This window comes from Xiphophorus hellerii, chromosome 5 (genome assembly GCF_003331165.1).
Source record: "Xiphophorus hellerii strain 12219 chromosome 5, Xiphophorus_hellerii-4.1, whole genome shotgun sequence".
Lineage (NCBI taxonomy): Eukaryota > Metazoa > Chordata > Actinopteri > Cyprinodontiformes > Poeciliidae > Xiphophorus > Xiphophorus hellerii.
In genome coordinates this window covers 22,017,638-22,036,253 of record NC_045676.1, presented here as the reverse complement: position 1 = coordinate 22,036,253, position 18,616 = coordinate 22,017,638, and the positions used below count along the sequence as shown (strand labels likewise).

The 18,616-nt window shown below is 41.6% G+C and overlaps 1 long non-coding RNA gene across 1 annotated transcript; it reads left to right on the top strand.

Moving 5' to 3' along the window:
- Positions 1 to 17,388: 17,388 nt before the first annotated feature.
- LOC116720599 (uncharacterized) lies at positions 17,389 to 17,877 on the top strand. Its single transcript, XR_004339424.1, has 3 exons — positions 17,389 to 17,481; positions 17,733 to 17,739; positions 17,866 to 17,877. It is a non-coding gene; the product is annotated as an uncharacterized LOC116720599 (long non-coding RNA).
- The last annotated feature ends 739 nt before the right edge of the window (positions 17,878 to 18,616 follow it).

Here is an 18,616-nt window from a genome sequence, read left to right as displayed (position 1 = left end):
GCTGTTTTATTGATAAAGAGAAACTTGTATTTTCAGTCGCAGGCAGATATGTCTCTTTTTTTGTTGTTTCACTGTTAGCGTATGCATTGTTTTCCATACAAAACCCTCCACAAAAGTACAAAATGGCTTTAATTTACGTTCACTAGAGGCTGATAGGTGTTTAAGTAGCGTTACTTTACCGACAACATGAGTAAAATGTACCAGAGGGGTTTATTTCTTGCGTTCAGAGGCCGTCTGCACGGTACCCCGCCCCTCTGTTGGGTTTATTTTTCTCCCACCTGCATGACGCTCGGCCACACCTTGATAACAGCGAAACCAGACAGCTGAGTGAGTCACTCCTGCCACCGGGAAGTGAAGCGCACCAAATCTCACAAACACATACCCTCCATTATGTTCGCGTCTCATTTGTATTTTTTACTAACTTATTTAAGGTTCTAGCCCTTTTATGAAGAAAAGACGAAAACGTCCAGAGAAAATTTGTCACGTCTCTCTTCACATGGGGAGTTTTTTTTTTATTATTATTTTTAATTTAAATAAAACAATTACTTAGTTCTTTGCTAAATATGAAAAATAGTTTAGAAATCCCACTGTAAATAATTACATATTCTCATGTGTGCTTTTGTAAGTACACTCATTGCCAGGAAAAGTAAATGACCTCCAAATAATTCGCTTTTTAATTTCACTAGCATAATCTCACAGAAAGATTGATTTACATATAACCTCCTGTACAATCTTTTTTGCCTTCAAAGCTGCCTTTTTTACAGTTTTGACCTTTTCAGTTATTGTTTTGACTGTAGATGCATAGCATGTGTTTAAGATCATTAAACAAATGTTATTGTCAGGCAAAGATGCCCAGACAAGGCAAAAATAAATACATAAATTATGTCATTTACAATGAAAACTGCTATCCAGGAATACGTGGATGTTAAGTGTGGGAATGTTGCCCCAGTTAAAGCAGAAATTGACTGTGATTAACGTTTTGTTTAGTTTGGAGAACAGAGTTCAGATTCAGAGCCGCACCCAGGTCTGATTACCTGGGGAATCAAGATCTTGAATAGAAGCTGTCTGATGTAAGCTAAAAGATCTTAAAAGCCACCCATCATGCCCTGATCTTAAGAAATTCAAGAATAGATTAGAAACAAAGTTCTGGACTCCTGTAAAAAGTAAAGCAAACCACAGATTAAGAAAACATGAAACGGAGGTGAGCCTTCCCAGGAGTCCCTGACCTTCCAAAATTACTCAGAGCGACATCTAAAGCTCTTCAGGCCTTACCTGGCTCAGCTAAGGTCAAATGTCATGATTCAACAATAACAAAGAGACTCTGCAAAATGCATCTATGCAAGAGTTTTGAGACCAAAACTACTGCTGACAAAAAAGAAAAATTATTTTCTGTTTACTAAAAATTATCTTAATAAGAGAGATCTCTTTGTAACTTTTTAGCTAAAATGGCATTTCAGAAAAAGAACAGCATAATGTCTATGGTGAAACATGGTGGATCAAGGGCTGATTAGCTGCTCCAGGACGTGGACAAATAAATTATTCTCTGTAGCTAAAAATCCTGAAGGAGAATGCCACCAGTCTGTGACTTTAAGCTGAGGTGCAACTGGGTTATGCTTAAAATCGCAACAGCAAGTCCACCTCTGAACGGCTCAAAAGTAACGAAACAAATGTTCTGATTGGCCTGATCAAAGTCTGGACTTGAATTCAAATAAAAAGAGTCCTTGCATGACCTAAGCAAGGCGGTTCACTCTCAAAAATCCACCAACGTGACCGAATAATGAAAATGATGCGAAGAAGAAAGAACCAGCAATCCTCCACTGCAAAAGACTCATTGCCAGTCATCAAAAAAGCTTAATGGCAACTGACTGAGCCAAGGGTGACTCAATCAGTTATGAGCTTAAGGGGACAATTAGTTTTTTTCAGATACAGTAAGACCTGGTTGCTTGGATAGTTTGGTTCTTTCAGTGAATGATCTCATCATTAGAAAGAACCCTTTGCGTTTACTTAAGCTAACGTGAGTAAATGATTCTCAAATTTATTTTGATATTCAGAATTATTTTAAGATCTGAAACATTTAAGTGAGGAAAAACAACAAAACACACACTGAGAAAATTAGTGCTTAACTTGGAATTAAATATGTAGACAATTTTTTATTGCATGGTTTCTATAATGACAATAAAAAATATCATTATTATTACTATTATTATTAAAATACCAGATCAGAATATTAAGTAATTCAAGCACCAAAAGCAACATATTTCTGATGGCATGTTACGGTTAACTGCTCATTTATTTGGAGGTTTTTCTCCATAAGTATTTTCCCATCCCTTATGACTCATTTTTTGACTTCATTCAAATGTTGTGTGTTATTACGTCTTGCACGTGAGTCTTTTATTAGCAGTTTTAATTTAAAGCGTTTAAATCTTTTAGTCATAGATAACTTAAAAACAGACAACGTGAAATAATGAATCAGAGCTTTGCTTTTTTTCTGTGGTGTTCCTGTATTAAAGCAGCAGCTGCACCACCGGCAGACTGTAACAACCCTCTGATGCTTCAGCATTAATAATATAGCAATGCATTATGTAAAAGCACATTAGTGGGATCAAACCCTAAATTTAGCTGCTGTTAGGTTTGCTGTTTCACTTTTCATGGAGGACTTTTCATGTGTCTTCCACTTCTCTACTGGCTTTGTGCGCTGATCAGCTGTATCGTTATAACTAAAGGTGTAGTGATGCGTGAAAAAGAGGAAGAACTGTTTATTTCAGTCCTGATTTCTCTCCAGCAGCCTCTGTGGCAAAGGTTAAAGAGCCCATGTTATACCCTGTCATATGCATTTGAACAAAAGTCGGGCCTGCTGTTTTTGCACTCTGTTGCATGTGTCCGTATGCTCGACATCAAACAGCAAAGGTCAGGAAAAGATTAATGCCCTAATTACCCACTGACTTGCAGAGTAGCGGCCTTTTATTGGCCAGTAATGCATGCATATAAATGCATTATTCAGATGAAGACTTTCTCGTCATACATATTTTAAAAAAAAAGAACAATAATCACACAGAGAGGAGATTTATATTGAACTCCGAGGAGGTAAAATGCATCAGTGTGCAGAGGAGCCTCTCTAACTGCCTGTATGATACACTCATGCTGGATGATAGACGCAGATAGGTCAGGCTGTTCTCTGTGTCCCGCCTCGGGCGATATCATCCCGGCTCTCTCCTGTGCAGCCATTGTGACAGTCATCATCTGTGGCTCGCCAAATGAAAGGGACAGAGGCAGAGCAGGGATGGGCCAGGCCAGGTCACCGCTGGTTATTTAGGCCATTATATTTGTCAGAGCGAATGTGTGGACTTTTAAAAATAGCTCCGGGTCTAATTGACACTTGGGTTTTATCGTGATGCTTTGAGGGGCAGAGGGGGTGAAGGGGAGGCCCAATGATTATTAGGCTGTTCACTGAACGGAACAGTGGCTTCATGTTGCCAAAGCGGACCATTTGAATCTAAAATTTGCTGGCTTTGACTTTTGCTTCATCAGATATCCCTGAGTGGTGGACACAGGGTCAGCACGGGCTTGAATGGAGCCATTGTTTGAACACAGCTGCTTCTTTCTGCCAGGAATTAAAAGAATGGGCTTGTAGCTCATGATTACTCTTGTTATAAACTCTATTTAGGGTTTACAGCTGAAGCATCTGGATATATTTGACGTTTACTAGACAATAAAGAGGCTGTGTGAATGCAGTGCTTTACAAAAGTATTGACACCGTTCAAACTTTTCCACAATTTACCACATCACAGTCACAAACTTTGATGTTGTTTATTGCGATTTCTTACGGTAGTGCATAATTTTGAAATGGAAACAAAATTATGCATGATTCTCAAAAACCCATGGATATGTATTTATCCTCGTACAGTTGATATGTCTAAAAAAAATCAGTGCAACACCTTCGGATGTCACTTAATTAATTTAAACACTTCGGATGCCACTTAATTAGTGACATCCAAAGTGTTTAAAGTGATCTCAGTATTAGTCTAGCTTTTGTGTGAAGGCCTCAAAGAGAAACAAAGGGATACAGCAGATAGGTTTGGCTTTGGATACTAAGTTTATAACATAATATCTCAAGTTTAGAACATCTCACAGAGCGCTGTCCAATCCAATCAGTCATCAGAAAATGGAGAGAGTGTTGCACAAAGGCTAGACCATAAATATCTGAACACCCACCTAAACCGAGAGTCCAGGTTTAGAGGGCATTCCCTGCATGGGTCTCTGTGGCTCAGTGTGTAGTTGTCTTACTGTCTGAAAGTTGTGGGTTCAGTTCCAGGTTCTTCCTGTCGCATGTTAATGTGTCTCTCGGCAAGGCACTTCCAAATTTCCTAGGAATTTGGCATAAAGCTTTTTGAGTTGTCAGTATGACTAGAAAAAATCTATGTAGCTTCAGTTTGTGTCAGGATCTGTGTTTTCTGTGTTCATTTAGAGTTTTTTGTGTCCTTAAGTCTCTTCGTTGTCCTGTCCTCCCCTTGATTGTTCCCAGGTGTGTCTCGTCTCTGTGATTACCCTCCTGTGTATTTAACTCCACCTGTGTCCCTTGTTCCTCGTCGGGTCCTCGTCTATGTCAACGTCAATGTTAGCGTCTATGTTTCGTCAGTGTTTCCTTGTGCCTGCTGCTTGTTACTGGACTTATTTACAATTAAATTCATCATCACATTCATCATTCCTGGGTCCGCTGCCTCTGCCTCACCACCTCACCCGCACCACTTCATGACAGAAGGACCCGACCAGGACGAACGGTGAGGCACGCTATTTTTTAGTTTTACATCATGGACCCAGAAGATATAAAGGAGCTGACGGAAACGATCAGCGAGTATAAGGAGGCGATGGCCAAGCCGTACGCTGCCATCCGACGGCTCGGTTTCGCCATCCGCTTGGGGCTCCTGTTGGACTACTGGGTTCCTCGCTTTCCGCACCCGGGGTTGGTGGAGTTGCAGAGGGAGGCAGAGTGGGAGCGTATGGCGGCTCTAGCCGTCATGGCTGGCGAACCTCTGCCTCCCAAGCCGCACAGTCTCTCCGCCAGCCCGGATCCAGCTCCAGCTCCGGGACCAGCACCCCCAACCGGTGCGGCCGGCGCACCCGAGGCCGTTTCAGCCGGCGTTCCAGCCGGCGCACCCGAGGCCTCAGCCGGCGTTCCAGCCGGCGCACCGCAGGCCGAATCAGCCGGCGTTCCAGCCGGCGCACCGCAGGCCGAATCAGCCGGCGTTCCAGCCGGCGCACCCCAGGCCGAATCAGCCGGTGTTCCAGCCGGCGCACCCCAGGCCGCCCGGAGACAGCGACGTGAGCCGCCGGTGGACCCGGCCCCTCGTCGCCTTCCGGAGCTGTCACCTCCGCTGCCGGTTCCCAGGCTCCGCTGCGGCTCGCCCCCGCAGCCGGTTCCCAGGCTCCGCTGCGGCTCGCCCCCGCAGCCGGTTCCCAGGCTTCGCTGCGGCTCGCCCCCGCAGCCGGTTCCCAGGCTTCGCTGCGGCTCGCCCCCGCAGCCGGCCCCGAGGCTCCGCTCCGGCTCACCTCCAGCCGGCGCACCCGAGGCCGAATCAGCCGGCGTTCCAGCCGGCGCACCCGAGGCCGAATCAGCCGGCGTTCCAGCCGGCGCACCCGAGGCCGAATCAGCCGGCGTTCCAGCCGGCGCACCTTCCGAGACTCCCAGTGTTCCTTCCGAGACTCCCAGTGTTCCTTCCGAGACCCAGACTCCCAGCGTTCCTTCCGAGACTCCCTGCGTTCCGACTCTGACTCCCTGCGTTCCGACTCTGACTCCCTGCGTTCCTCCAGAGACCCTGACCTCCAGCGTTCCTCCAGAGACCCTGACCTCCAGCGTTCCTCCAGAGACCCTGACCTCCAGCGTTCCTCCTGAGACCCTGACCTCCAGCGTTCCTCCTGAGACCCTGACCTCCAGCGTTCCACCCGAGACTCCCTGCGTTCCACCCGAGACCGAGACTCCCTGCGTTCCACCCGAGACCGAGACTCCCTGCGTTCCACCCGAGACCGAGACTCCCTGCGTTCCACCCGAGACCGAGACTCCCTGCGTTCCACCCGAGACCGAGACTCCCTGCGTTCCACCCGAGACCGAGACTCCCTGCGTTCCACCCGAGACCGAGACTCCCTGCGTTCCACCCGAGACCGAGACTCCCAGCGTTCCACCCGAGACCGAGACTCCCTGCGTTCCACCCGAGACCCCCAGCGTTCCGACCGAGACCCCCTGTGCTCCACCAGAGACCCTGCCTCGGGGGGCTCGTCGTCGCCGTCTGTGGGCGGTCCCCGGGACTCATCGCCGCCTCCAGCGCCGTGGACGGCCGCCGGACCGCCTCCGTGGTTCCCGCCTCCAGCGCCGCGGACGGCCGCCGGACCGCCTCCGTGGTTCCCGCCTCCAGCGCCGCGGACGGCCGCCGGACCGCCTCCGTGGTTCCCGCCTCCGTGGTTCCCGCCTCCAGCGCCGCGGTCGGCCGCCGGACCGCCTCCGTGGTTCCCGCCTCCAGCGCCGCGGTCGGCCGCCGGACCGCCTCCGTGGTTCCCGCCTCCAGCGCCGCGGTCGGCCGCCGGACCGCCTCCGTGGTTCCCGCCTCCAGCGCCGCGGACGGCCGCCGGACCGCCTCCGTGGTTCCCGCCGCCGCGGACGACCGCCGGACCACCTCCGTGGTTCCTGCCTCCTTTGCCTCCGCCCACCCTGTGGGTAGTTTTTTGTTTGTTTTTGGACTCTTGGCCCTTCTTGTGTTTCCGCCCACGATGGTGGGTTGTTTTTTGTTTTTCTGGACTCTGGCCCCCCGTCCGGCGCCCCTCCGCCCGCCCTTGTTGTGTTTTTGTTTTTTCTGGACTCTGGCCCCCCATCCGGCGCCCCTCCGCCCACCCTTGTTGTGTTTTTTTTTTTTTTGGGGGCGTCTGGTAGCCGCCCTTGAGGGGGGGGTACTGTCAGGATCTGTGTTTTCTGTGTTCATTTAGAGTTTTTTGTGTCCTTAAGTCTCTTCGTTGTCCTGTCCTCCCCTTGATTGTTCCCAGGTGTGTCTCGTCTCTGTGATTACCCTCCTGTGTATTTAACTCCACCTGTGTCCCTTGTTCCTCGTCGGGTCCTCGTCTATGTCAACGTCAATGTTAGCGTCTATGTTTCGTCAGTGTTTCCTTGTGCCTGCTGCTTGTTACTGGACTTATTTACAATTAAATTCATCATCACATTCATCATTCCTGGGTCCGCTGCCTCTGCCTCACCACCTCACCCGCACCACTTCATGACAGTTTGTTTACGCTTCAGATTTTTCTTTTAAAAAAAGTCAGATACTCTGTCCTGCATTGAACTCATGACCCGTCCAAGTTGTGCCCGTCTCTCAACCAATGACAGCTGGATAAGGAATAAGCAGGTATGGACAATTAATGGAAGGATCATTGCTTCCATTTCACAATCACAAATTTAGTTTTGTTGCATTCACATTATAGAGGTTTCTACTTGCAGCTCTAGAGCCGCATGCGACTCTTTCAAGCTCTTAAGAACCTAAGGAAGACTTTCTATGTATTTTTGTGCAAATCTTTAAAGGTCAATTCTTTTGAAGGGTCATGTAGGCTACAGACAAATTAGATTTTTAAAAGAGACTGAGGGTAAAACGGCTCTTTGGGTGGCAAAGGTTGCTGGAGGGACACAAAAATGACAAAAATGTGAAAAAGCTATTTTGGCAAGGCACAATCAGTGTGTCTGTTGTAAACCACCTTAATGCTCGCTATATATAGACACATGAATGTTGCTGAGTGTGACTTCTGTTGTCTAGCTGTTTGTCTTGCCTCCATTCCTGCCTGGTAAAATGATTACGAATCTCAGTCTGCCTTTTTACTCTCCAACTAGATACGGTGATACGATGCCTTTGCTTTACAATACTCGTCTGTTTCTGCTGGTCTCTCTGGTACTTGGTTTCGTGCCCCACAGGAAATGGGCCCATTGTCCCTGGGAGAGGAAGTGGCCTGCAGCAGACCGGTCGCTCACTGGAGGGAGACTGCGGTAAATTATTAATTATCCCTGACAAAGAGAAGACACACACATACAGCTTGACGGTGGATGTCTACACTAGAATATTTCAAGGAACAATGAACAGTAGAGCTGCAGCCAGACACCTGTTTGACTAGAGGAGGACTCTGAGAATAAGAAACAAGAATAGCAACGTTAAGCTGTATGTGCAGCACAGTAACAAAGTAACAGTAACAAAGACTCTTCTTTGTTACTCAACAGTTATATTTAAGCACAAAATGTGAAAAGTAGCTAAGGATGAGTTCAGAGTGCTTGTTATGTACTGAAGCTCTCGTCAAAACTCTTCAAGACATCTGGTAAAGATATTTGTAAAGCTTTAAAATGAAAAATAAAATGTTGAGTTGCTGAATTTTGCATGATAAATATTGCCACAGTGCTTTTAGCTTTCGATACATATTTTTTTGTTTTTGTGTGTGACTCTTGTACAGCCTTGTTAGGCAAAGTTGAACTGCTTTAAACTTTTTATTTATCGCCCAGAAGGAGTGGTGTTGAAGACAAATTTCCTTCATCTTTGTGACCTTATTAAGATCAAAATACAACTAGCTTACATGAATGGCATGTTTTCTTGTGGCATTGGTGATTTTGTAAAAAAAAAAACCAAACAATTATTCATTAATGTAGTACTTTTCCACCTCTGAATAAATGTGCTGAAATTTATAAATTTAACTTTTTTTTACTTATACCATTTTTACCAGGCGGATTAATATAACTGTGCTGAGAGATGTTTCTGATGCTTTTTTATTATTTACTACTCACTATGAAACTATTCATTTTCTAATCTTGTTAGTGTGAATACGAAACTAATAAAACAGCCAACTGCATTCAATGATATACAACAGGATCACAGCTCAATTTATTTTTTTCTGTAAAACATTATTTTGTTTCCGTCGATGGTTTGCCACTAGAGGGAGACAGAGCCTACAGTAGAGGAGGCTATCCTGCAGCCAGTGTTTTGTGTTCATATCCTGAGTGTTGGCTTTCAAATGGGTTAAAATAGTCTTGCAGCATTTGCTACAGTCTCACGTGGGAACCCTTATTAGCTTGGTGCTGGTTAAGTCAGAGAGGCAGCTAAAATTAACATCCACTCCAGATGCTTTTAAAGGCTCATCCAGGGAAACGCTATTTGAAGAGATTCAGTCTGAGGTGATTGTTTTAAATTTTATTTTCATCCGAAGTCCACCACAAACAGATTTGTTTGTAAACTTAAAAACAACAGTGTTAGATTCGACATTTTAGAAAAAATTACCAACAGAAAAACCTTTCATTGTGTGTCTTTTGCCGTCTTCGAAGCCTCGTAGCGTTAATTTGCGATGTTTGGGGGCCAAAGGACTACATTACCCATGACACCCCGCTTCCTAGCGGACCAGCCGTTTGTGACAGTTGAGCTCCAACAAGTTCACGGTGGAAACTTCAGAGAACACGACCTTGAACTGCAGAGAACCGAGTTAACATGTGAGTTTGCAGTTTTTCCTCTTTTGTTTTGCGCACCTCGGCCCTCACCGGCCGCTCTGGTTTTTGTTCTGTCGCGTTGAGGTTTGTTTGTAGTTGAACCGTCCAAACTTAGCGAGAGGAGAGCGTCCACAGCGCCTCAGGAAGGAGAAGGTGGTGGGATGAGAACATTACTCTGTGGGAGGATGAGTGGATGCTGTCATCTTTCTAACATCTTTCTAACCGTGTGTGCAGAAATGTGGCTTAACTTGAGTCATTCTGTCGTTGAATATTAGATTAAACACAAAATTAATAACTTTATGTTTTAGGTATACTGGGAATGATCTGGCTTGCCAACCTTTGAGGCTCAGCTTTTCTTGGTTTCCTAATCTTTTAATTTATTTAAACCTTTATCGATTAGCTTTCTTAGCAAGACGGTGGCAGCTGCTAAAACCATTAAAGGTTGGACTCATATTGAGAATATTTACATAAACAATACATTTATTATTATACCCAGACATCAAATTTCAATGCAGCGTTGGCAGGGCCGATCAATTTATTGCATTTGCAATTTAATGTTTGCATGTCTAAGATATATATTTTTAAATGTCATATGTTGATTGTTGGTCAGTTTGTCCTTTCATCAATTTATAAGCCTTTCTCCAGCCCATGTGTGATGCCATTTTGTCTATTTTGTACATATGCAGAGTTTCAGCAAGGTACTGGAAAGCATAGAAATAAACAATTCAAATTGTAGGCTTTAAAAAATGTTAAATATATCCACAAAATAGTACAAGTCATCTTTGGTCATTAAAATAAACATAAAAATATGTTGTTGTTTTTTTACCTGCGTCTATTAACGCTCTACTCTTTGTTTGCTCTCCAGTGCTCTTTGCTCTGCTTTGAATTTTATTTCTCACCTTATAAATCACGACACACACTGATACGTGTAGCATCCCATCTGTAAATATACATCATATTCTTCACATGTAAGTCAGTTCAGAGTTGTACACTGAGGTTGGATGGCATTTGCATTAAAATTTGAATGTGAATAACCAAGCAAAACAACAGGGACTTTAACCCAAGATCTTGGACTTGAGCCTTTAGTGTTCATAACTCACAGTAATGAAATGGTATATGAAGAGATCGCATGCATCTGATGAGACAGTTGACTTGGGAACAATTAATGATTTTTTTTTTCCACATCATTTTTATTTACGTATTTACTCAGGGCTTTTTCCACCAACTCAGTCAGGAGCCCATTTCGGTTCCTAAATGTGATTTTTGAGCCAGTATTGTGTGTTTCCAATTGAAGAACGAAGTTCCCGAACGTTAAATCTGGTTCCAGTCGAATACCGTGGAATACCATGGTTCTTAGAACAGACCGTGATGTCACCTTGTGGACCGAGGAAACAACAATCACGGTGATGAACAAGGGCTGCAGAAGCGTGCAGATGTCCGCCATCTTGCCACTACACTCTTTTTCTGTGTTGTGTAGCATTCACAACACCTTTGCTTGGTTCGGAAAACAAAACAACATTCGTAGGGACACGAACTGAACCTGTTCTAGAACAAGAGTTTGTGCCATATGAGAACCAGAAACATTTAGATTTGGTACTTACAATGTTTCTGTTTGCAAAAGATCTTGGATGCTTTATTTTTTCCATTTATACTCATGTTAACTTTGTAATTGTTTTCTTTTCTACTTCAAGATTGTGCTAAAGAAATGATTTAGTTGGGCTTTACAGAAGCCATTTTTACTTTAACTAGACATTGTGAACACATGCGAGGTTTGCTGCCTGGTCTAACCGCTGTGACTCACGAAGGGTTTCAAATGCTTCTCTGTACACAACCTGGTGGAATATGAATAGCACCTTTGTGTGTTATCCGCTTTTTAATTCCCTGTGTATTCAACAGTGTTGAATGAGCTGTCAAATGGAGGTATTATCCAGAGGCAGAATGGAATGAAATACCCGTGTCCAGGCGTGGTTTATGAAGTAACGCTCAAGGTTAAGCAGGGCAGTGTTCAGAAAGAACAGCTACTCACTTTCAGTCTCTTTTAGTTCTTTGTTTTGTTACAATCCTCCAGCACCTCTTCATGTCAATAGTTATCAGTTTAGAAAAACACAGACCAGAAGAAGAAGTGTGGCAGAGTTGAAAAACATGTACTGTAACTTCATAGCTAATTTTATATAGAGTGACTTTACCCAATATGACAAAATATTCCTTGTGGAAAGTTTGGAGTAATTATGTGCAGCTAATGATTAATCAAACACATCACGTTTTTAAAAACAGGTCAAAGAGGAGGCTGATGGCACTTCCTACATGATGATGTCATTTAATTGCACTCTCAGCTTGAAAAAACTGCTTTCATTTTAGACTACTCTGATGCTGAGCTTGTATTTGGTTACTATTGATTGCTTGCAAACAATGTAGGAAGTTAACTGGTAAAACTGTCAAAACAACTTAAAGCTTGACTATCAGTAATTTTTCATTGGCATTGGTTCTTTTCTTTGTGCTTTTCCTAATTAAAATAAGATCTAGTGTTGAATCCCAAGAAATCAGTCGCCAACAAGTCAACCCAAACACGGTAATGAAATGCAAGCATTTATTTCTGTCAATCTTCATGATTGACTCACAGCAAATAGAGACAAAATTCAAGTTCTTAAAAAGATTGAAAATTGCACCAGACAAATAAAACTGTATTTAATTAAAAAATGTCAGCCTGCTGAAAATTAAGTTTAAGTTCACTTACAGTACTCTAGCTGCGCTCAGTACTTAGTTTGGGCTCTTTTGGCATGAATTACTGCACAGATGCAGCGTGGCACAAAATAAATCAGCATGTGTCTCTGCTGAGGAAGCCCAGATTGCTTTAATAGCAACCTTCATTGTGCAGCATTGGCTCTACTGTCTCTTGACTTCCTTTTTAGAATACTTCATTGTTTCTCAGTGGGATTCAGATCAGGAGAAACCACCGCCATTTGAGTAGAAATTATACCTTTGGCAGTGTTGGCGGGGTGCTAAGTCCAGATAAAAATATAATCAGCATCACCTTAAAGCTTGTCTGTAGCGGGAAGAATGATGTGGTCTAAAATTGTTCTGGTTGCAGTGACTTTGGACTTGATAAAACACTGTTGATTTTCAAATGAAGTATAATGAATGAGAATCCAGTCTTTTTTCATATTAGCCTAGAAAAGGTCGCATTCAGCTGTTTCTCTGGTTCAGGTGCTTGTAGCTCATCTCCTTCATGCATCTGTCTGTAGTGATTCTTCCAGATTACAGTCATCCCCTCTAGGCCTGTCACAATAAGGAATAAATCAATTAATCGCATGATAAATTTAAACAAACCCAATAATTTCCATTAGAATGATTTCTATTCTATTCTATTCTATTATCGTTTTTCTCTCTTTCCACCAAAAACTGGATGACAAAAGTCTTCAGTTTGGTGTTTTGGTCTCAACTTGCCCTTTTTTGAAGGACAGTTTTGTTAATGGAGACTTCATAATTTGCTTTATTTCTTGTTTTTGTCTATTTATTTTGGATATTTTTCCATCTCCAGTGATAAAAGTTAATCAGAATGTAAAGTTTATCTTTTAGAATGTGCTCTTGCATTATTATTATTATGCCTTTACAGTATATAACTTGAAAATGGTCTAAAAAAACTATATTATCGTTTACCATCATAACTTCTGTGAACAATTTATTGTCCAGCAAAATTAGTTATTGTGACAGGCCTGATCCGCTGTCGATTATGTGTTTTTGTTTTTCTACTGAACCCTTTCTTTCCACTCAACTTTCTATGAATATGCTTGGTACTTTGTGAAATGCACAGACATCTTTTGGCTTATCCACCAGGTGTTTCCCATAGTTTTTAACAATATTTCTGACTTGCTACATTTTGGGTTTTTAACATCTGTAAGCAATAATAAGGCTTGAAACAAATCACTGTTTGAATGGAATTAGTGAAAAAAATCATATTTTGATCAGTCTATTGAGCTGCACCTGCAGTTGAATCAGTAAAAGTGTATTTTATGTGTCTCATTTTTTAACAGCATATTTGTTTGTTTACTGAACAGCCTAGCTTTCTCCTGCAGCACCATGACTGGCAGTCCAAATGCTCTTTTGTGTTGTTTAGGAAAAATCTTTTTCGTTTTGAGAGAGAGCGATACACTGAATCAATCAGAGAAATACGCATTTGTCTTTAAATATTTTATTTAGAAAATCAGAGTAAATATCAGCATCTGAGAAAAGAAAACCAAGAGAGAAGAAGGACGAAGAAGAAGTGTAACTTAACACATACAATTCTCCTTTTATAACTTATCAGTCACGTACACGATGCCTTCCACCCATCTCTCTCCTGTAGGGAGTTTAGATAGATAGATAGATAGCATTTATTGTCATTGAACAGAATTCAACGAAATTTCCATTGCAGCTCCCGTGCAAAAGGTCAAATCTCAAATTTTTCAAATTTCTCTCAGGTTCTCTCATCTCTGGTTAATTGGAATCTCTGTCCCTAAATCAAACCTGGTTGAAAGGAGTTCAGCTTGGATAAAGAAGAAAAAACATCTTTACTGAAAACTCTGTTATCAGCTCCACAAGTATAACAGTTGCTCAGAAACCTTCATTATCAGTTCATTCTTTCCAGTAAATAAGCAAAAGTTTAATTTTCCAAGACAGTGTCTAAATAAAAAATGGGAAGTAAATACTGTGTACTTTTATGTTGCTCACAACTGACTTAAAACTTCAGTCAGGCTGGAATAACCTTTAAAAATAAAAAATAAAAAAATTCAACTAGATTCAACTAGATTTGACATACATTCCCCACTTTGTCCTTCAAAGATGTGTTTTTAGTGAGTGTTACGTCAAGGTCCAACATGATAATAGTAGATTTCTATCCCCTTTTTAATATAGTCTATTACTATATTTGGGCAAATAAAACTCTCTCAACAGCAGTAGCTGCCAGAGTGATTCATCTGCAGAATACTATTGGTCTGCTATAGGACGTGTGTAATTAATCACAGATAGGACTCTGTAAATCAGTGACCAGCAGTGCTGGGAAACGGACTCGGGCTTTGGCTCAGTGATAAAGGTTGAACAACAGGATAATATATGATTTGAATAACAACAGCTGGGAGCAGAGCTCAGCTTTTGGATGGATGCAAATAAAACGTGCACACGAGGAAGCCGGAAGTTGTGACTTTTATCACAGTTTCTGACCATTGCAGACTTCCAGCTTCTTCTGGTCTTCAGTAGCTTCACTTTGTCCATTGTGTCTCCGCCCCACGGCGACATAAAGCAGCGCGCCTTTTCCCACCCCAGCCTCCCTTCCTCCTCCTCTTGTCTCGTTCCCATGCCGGCCCCACCTCCACCCTGCCTCACTGTTGCTTCCTCTTTTTCTGGCAGGACACAGTCGGTGCAGGGAAGAAGCCGGCCGGTAAAGCAACACTAGCTGTAGAGAGCTTTTGTTTTGATGGGAATACGCTGAAGGAAGCCGCACCACTCCTACACAGAACAACAAATGCAAAGATAACTACTTTGGCAGCACGGTAAGTCTTTTTTATTTTATTTTTTTGTCTTTTGCATTATCAGCACAAGCTGGTGCAGTGTTCGCACTTTTCTTCTCTCGTGCTGCTGCTGCTGTGATCCTTGTGTACTTATTGCAGTTAGCTCCAAATCATTTCCTTGCTGGGTTTCTCACTCTTTGCAGTTGTCGACACAATAAAACTATTGAAACCGTTGTAGTTCTATTAAATTGTTGCTCAAGGTCAGCTGGTTGTTCAAAAGTAATTTGATTTATGCAAAAATAAATGATTACATTTGTGTTTTAACCAATATTTACAATTCTAAAAGGCACTTCATGAGTTGTATGATTGGTTCTTTGAATAAATGTTTGTCCATAACTGTAAATGTGTAAATGCATGTGAGAAAATATAAAAACCAGGCGATAATGTCACATTTTTCCTGTTGTTCCCAAGAGTTGTTTTAAGTTGAATTTATTGCAGGCTTCTTTGAAGTCTTGTTTTGCTTTCTCAGTGTAAAAATTGTGTTCTAGAGATTAAATGTTATATACTAAATTTATATACTGTATGTTAGTCATTGTTTGGTAAACTGTCATTTAGTCACAATTCAGAGACCTTTGTACTTTACCATTGAAGTGCCCAAATTGACATTGAAACTGTAAACCCTGCTTACCTTTTGAGCTTGGACTTTGGACAGCTTAGATGAAAATTCAACTTAAGATAAAAATTAATTATTTAAGTTACATCTTTTGAGCTGGCAGTTTCATTTTGTGGTTAAAAGGTCAGTAACTTGGTTAAGAGAAGTTTTATTTTCTTTGGCCAGATCTCATGGATCAGCATGGTGAACCTGTAGGGTTTTTTAAACTATAAATAGGATTTACCCCCTGCAGGTTGAGTGTATTTCTCTTTAGAAGGGTGAACATCTTGGTATTTAGGTTTTTGAGACCACTTTCCTTTCACGTGGAGTCGCTGTCCAGATTTAGCTCTGCCAGTTGTCAGGGTGACATTCCTGCTCTCAGTAAACTCTTCTGTTGTTTCCCATGCTCTTTTTTCAGTTTTATCCCTGTTTAACCTCTCTGTTAATTTTAAATAAAACATTGACAATTGCTATATTGCATTAGAATACACAGAATTTAAATATTTCTTAATTACTTAAACCTTGCTGTATTGTATTTAGGCTCTTTTTTAATTGATGTTTTTTGTTTGACAAGTTTCATTTTTAAACAGATACATTATTAATAATACATCAGATTGTTGTGGATATTATTTTACAACTCGCCTATGTTGCCTGACATTGATCTTTGGCCACGTGATGAGATGATTCAGCCTCTATTTCCTCTTCCTGCCAACTTGAAAACGCCACCAGACCTTTGCTCTCATTGGAGTATGGTTAGGAGGAATATCAATGTAACGACTTCCTTCTGGAAACCTTGTAGGAAGCGTAGGTAACAAATGATTAACCAAACGGTTCTTGTAATTTAAAGGTGGCTACAGAGGAGATTGGTCCCTCAGATATGATGATGTCAGCTTGAATACGCCAGTTTCATTTTGACCCATTTGACTTATACTTTTATTTATTTATTTATTTATTATGTTTTTGATAAAAACATCATAAATGAACATTTAAGTGAAGCCTAAAATTTTGTAGTTTGGCTTATTCCTGTTATTAACTTTATTTTTTATTTGTGTCTCATTATATGGTTGAGATGTAGTTAAATACCGAGATGTTCTTCATAATCGGAGCAATGAAGCGTTCGGGTTTCTTGGCAACACAGATACAGCTTCAACTCTTGTCAAACAATATCCTGCACTTCAATTGCACTATAAACGTCTTGTGATCTGTGTCTAATCAGGCTGCCGTGTGGGGATTTTTTGTGGTGCACTGCAGTCGTGATCTGATGCACGTCTTATCTGGTCACTAAAGCATATTGCAGACGAACTGTTGGATCATTGTTACTGACTGATAAGGAACAAATATTTATTTCAGGATCATTTGAGGATATTGGTTGATTTTTAAAGGTTGGTTAAATAAGGGTAATTAAAAAAACAGCAGAAAGTTTAGAATTATTTATTAAAGATTTTGTCTGTCTTTCACACTTTAAGCTTAAAAGATCAAATAAACATAGATATATACAAGCATATATATTGTGTGTGTATATGTGTATTTATTTATCTGTGGAATTATGTATTTCATTTTATGGCACATTCAAGTAACGGTGTTACCTTCAGTTATTATACAAATTCTGTATATATCAAACACGACTTAAAAGAAATTTCACTTTGACTCCTTGAAATTGAACCTGTGTCTTTAAGAAGCTCCTGCTGTTTCCATCACTCTGCCTTCACGTCATCACAACAATGTTCCTCCAGTATGCCTTTAACATAAATCTTATGAGCGTTGGACTGAGAAGTAATTTGTATGATAAGCTCAGCAGACTGTCAGTTTCACCAGGTATTCGCTAATTGCTGCCGCCGCTAGTCTGAAGGGACTGAGTAGAGGAAGGTGCTCTGTGAAGCAGACTGTGTGGAAATAGGTGAGGTTTTGTGGGAGCAAGCGTTTAGGCATGCCTGAATGGTTCCCAGGGGAGATTAAAGGAGTTCTCAAACATGCTTGAAATAATCAAAGCAACACTCGAAGTATAATTATGATGAGAGAATAACATTATAACATGCTATAAAGCTCAAAAAGGTTGATTGTACACCAACCTGCCCCTTAAATGGGTGGGTGTAATGGGCTACCTAAGATGCACTGTTGCTGTTAATAACTTCACCAACTCAAATTACTGATTTTCCAATCTAACTATGGTTAAAAGTTTCTTTTTTGTTGTTTCATGAGTATTTTCTTGTCTCACCTTTCAGACTTCAGAAGTAATGAAGCTCCTCAGTTGCACTGAACATGTTTGTTGTTGTTTCAAGGCGTACAGGTTCAGCCGCGGCTCATGCTGGAGTTTGTTTGGATTCCAAAGGATTTAAAGCAGAAAAACTGTAACTGCTGCTGTTAATCCTGTTCAGGATTTTTCCCCATTTTGTTTTTTGAATACAGTGGAGTGAAAAACATTTGCTGCCTTGAGGCGTTACCATCAATTAGATGACTTGTATCATAAAACAAATTTTAATAGTAGAAAAACTCAAAAAGCAGTTTTCAAATAATCAATGGTTAAAACCAACATGGCCCTACAACGTAAAGGAGGAACCTAAAGAACCAAGAACATCTTAGGTGCTTCAGGCCCCACTGCTGCAGAAGTCAAGATCAAGATTTAACAATAAGAGACTAGACAAAAATCTGGTTTCTTCACCAAGGAGGAGAGTTGATCTATATCAGTTCTTTGCTGACTTAATTTCTTGTATTTTTCAGTTTGGTTTGAAGTCTTTTTAATGTGTGGAGGAAGATCATCTGTTGCCTTTACTGCATTTTAATTTTCTGATAGCATTTTACTTGTGATGACAGGTGAAGCATTGTCTCACCTGCCTCCCCCCGACTGCAAGTCACGGAGAAATTAGTATTTCACCATCAGGAGACGGATCTGCAGATTTCAATTTTAAAAAATCAAGGAGAATTTATTAGTGAGTCAAGCCAACAGCTACTTCTTGAATATTTTAAAAGCAGGGAACCACTGGTATGAATATC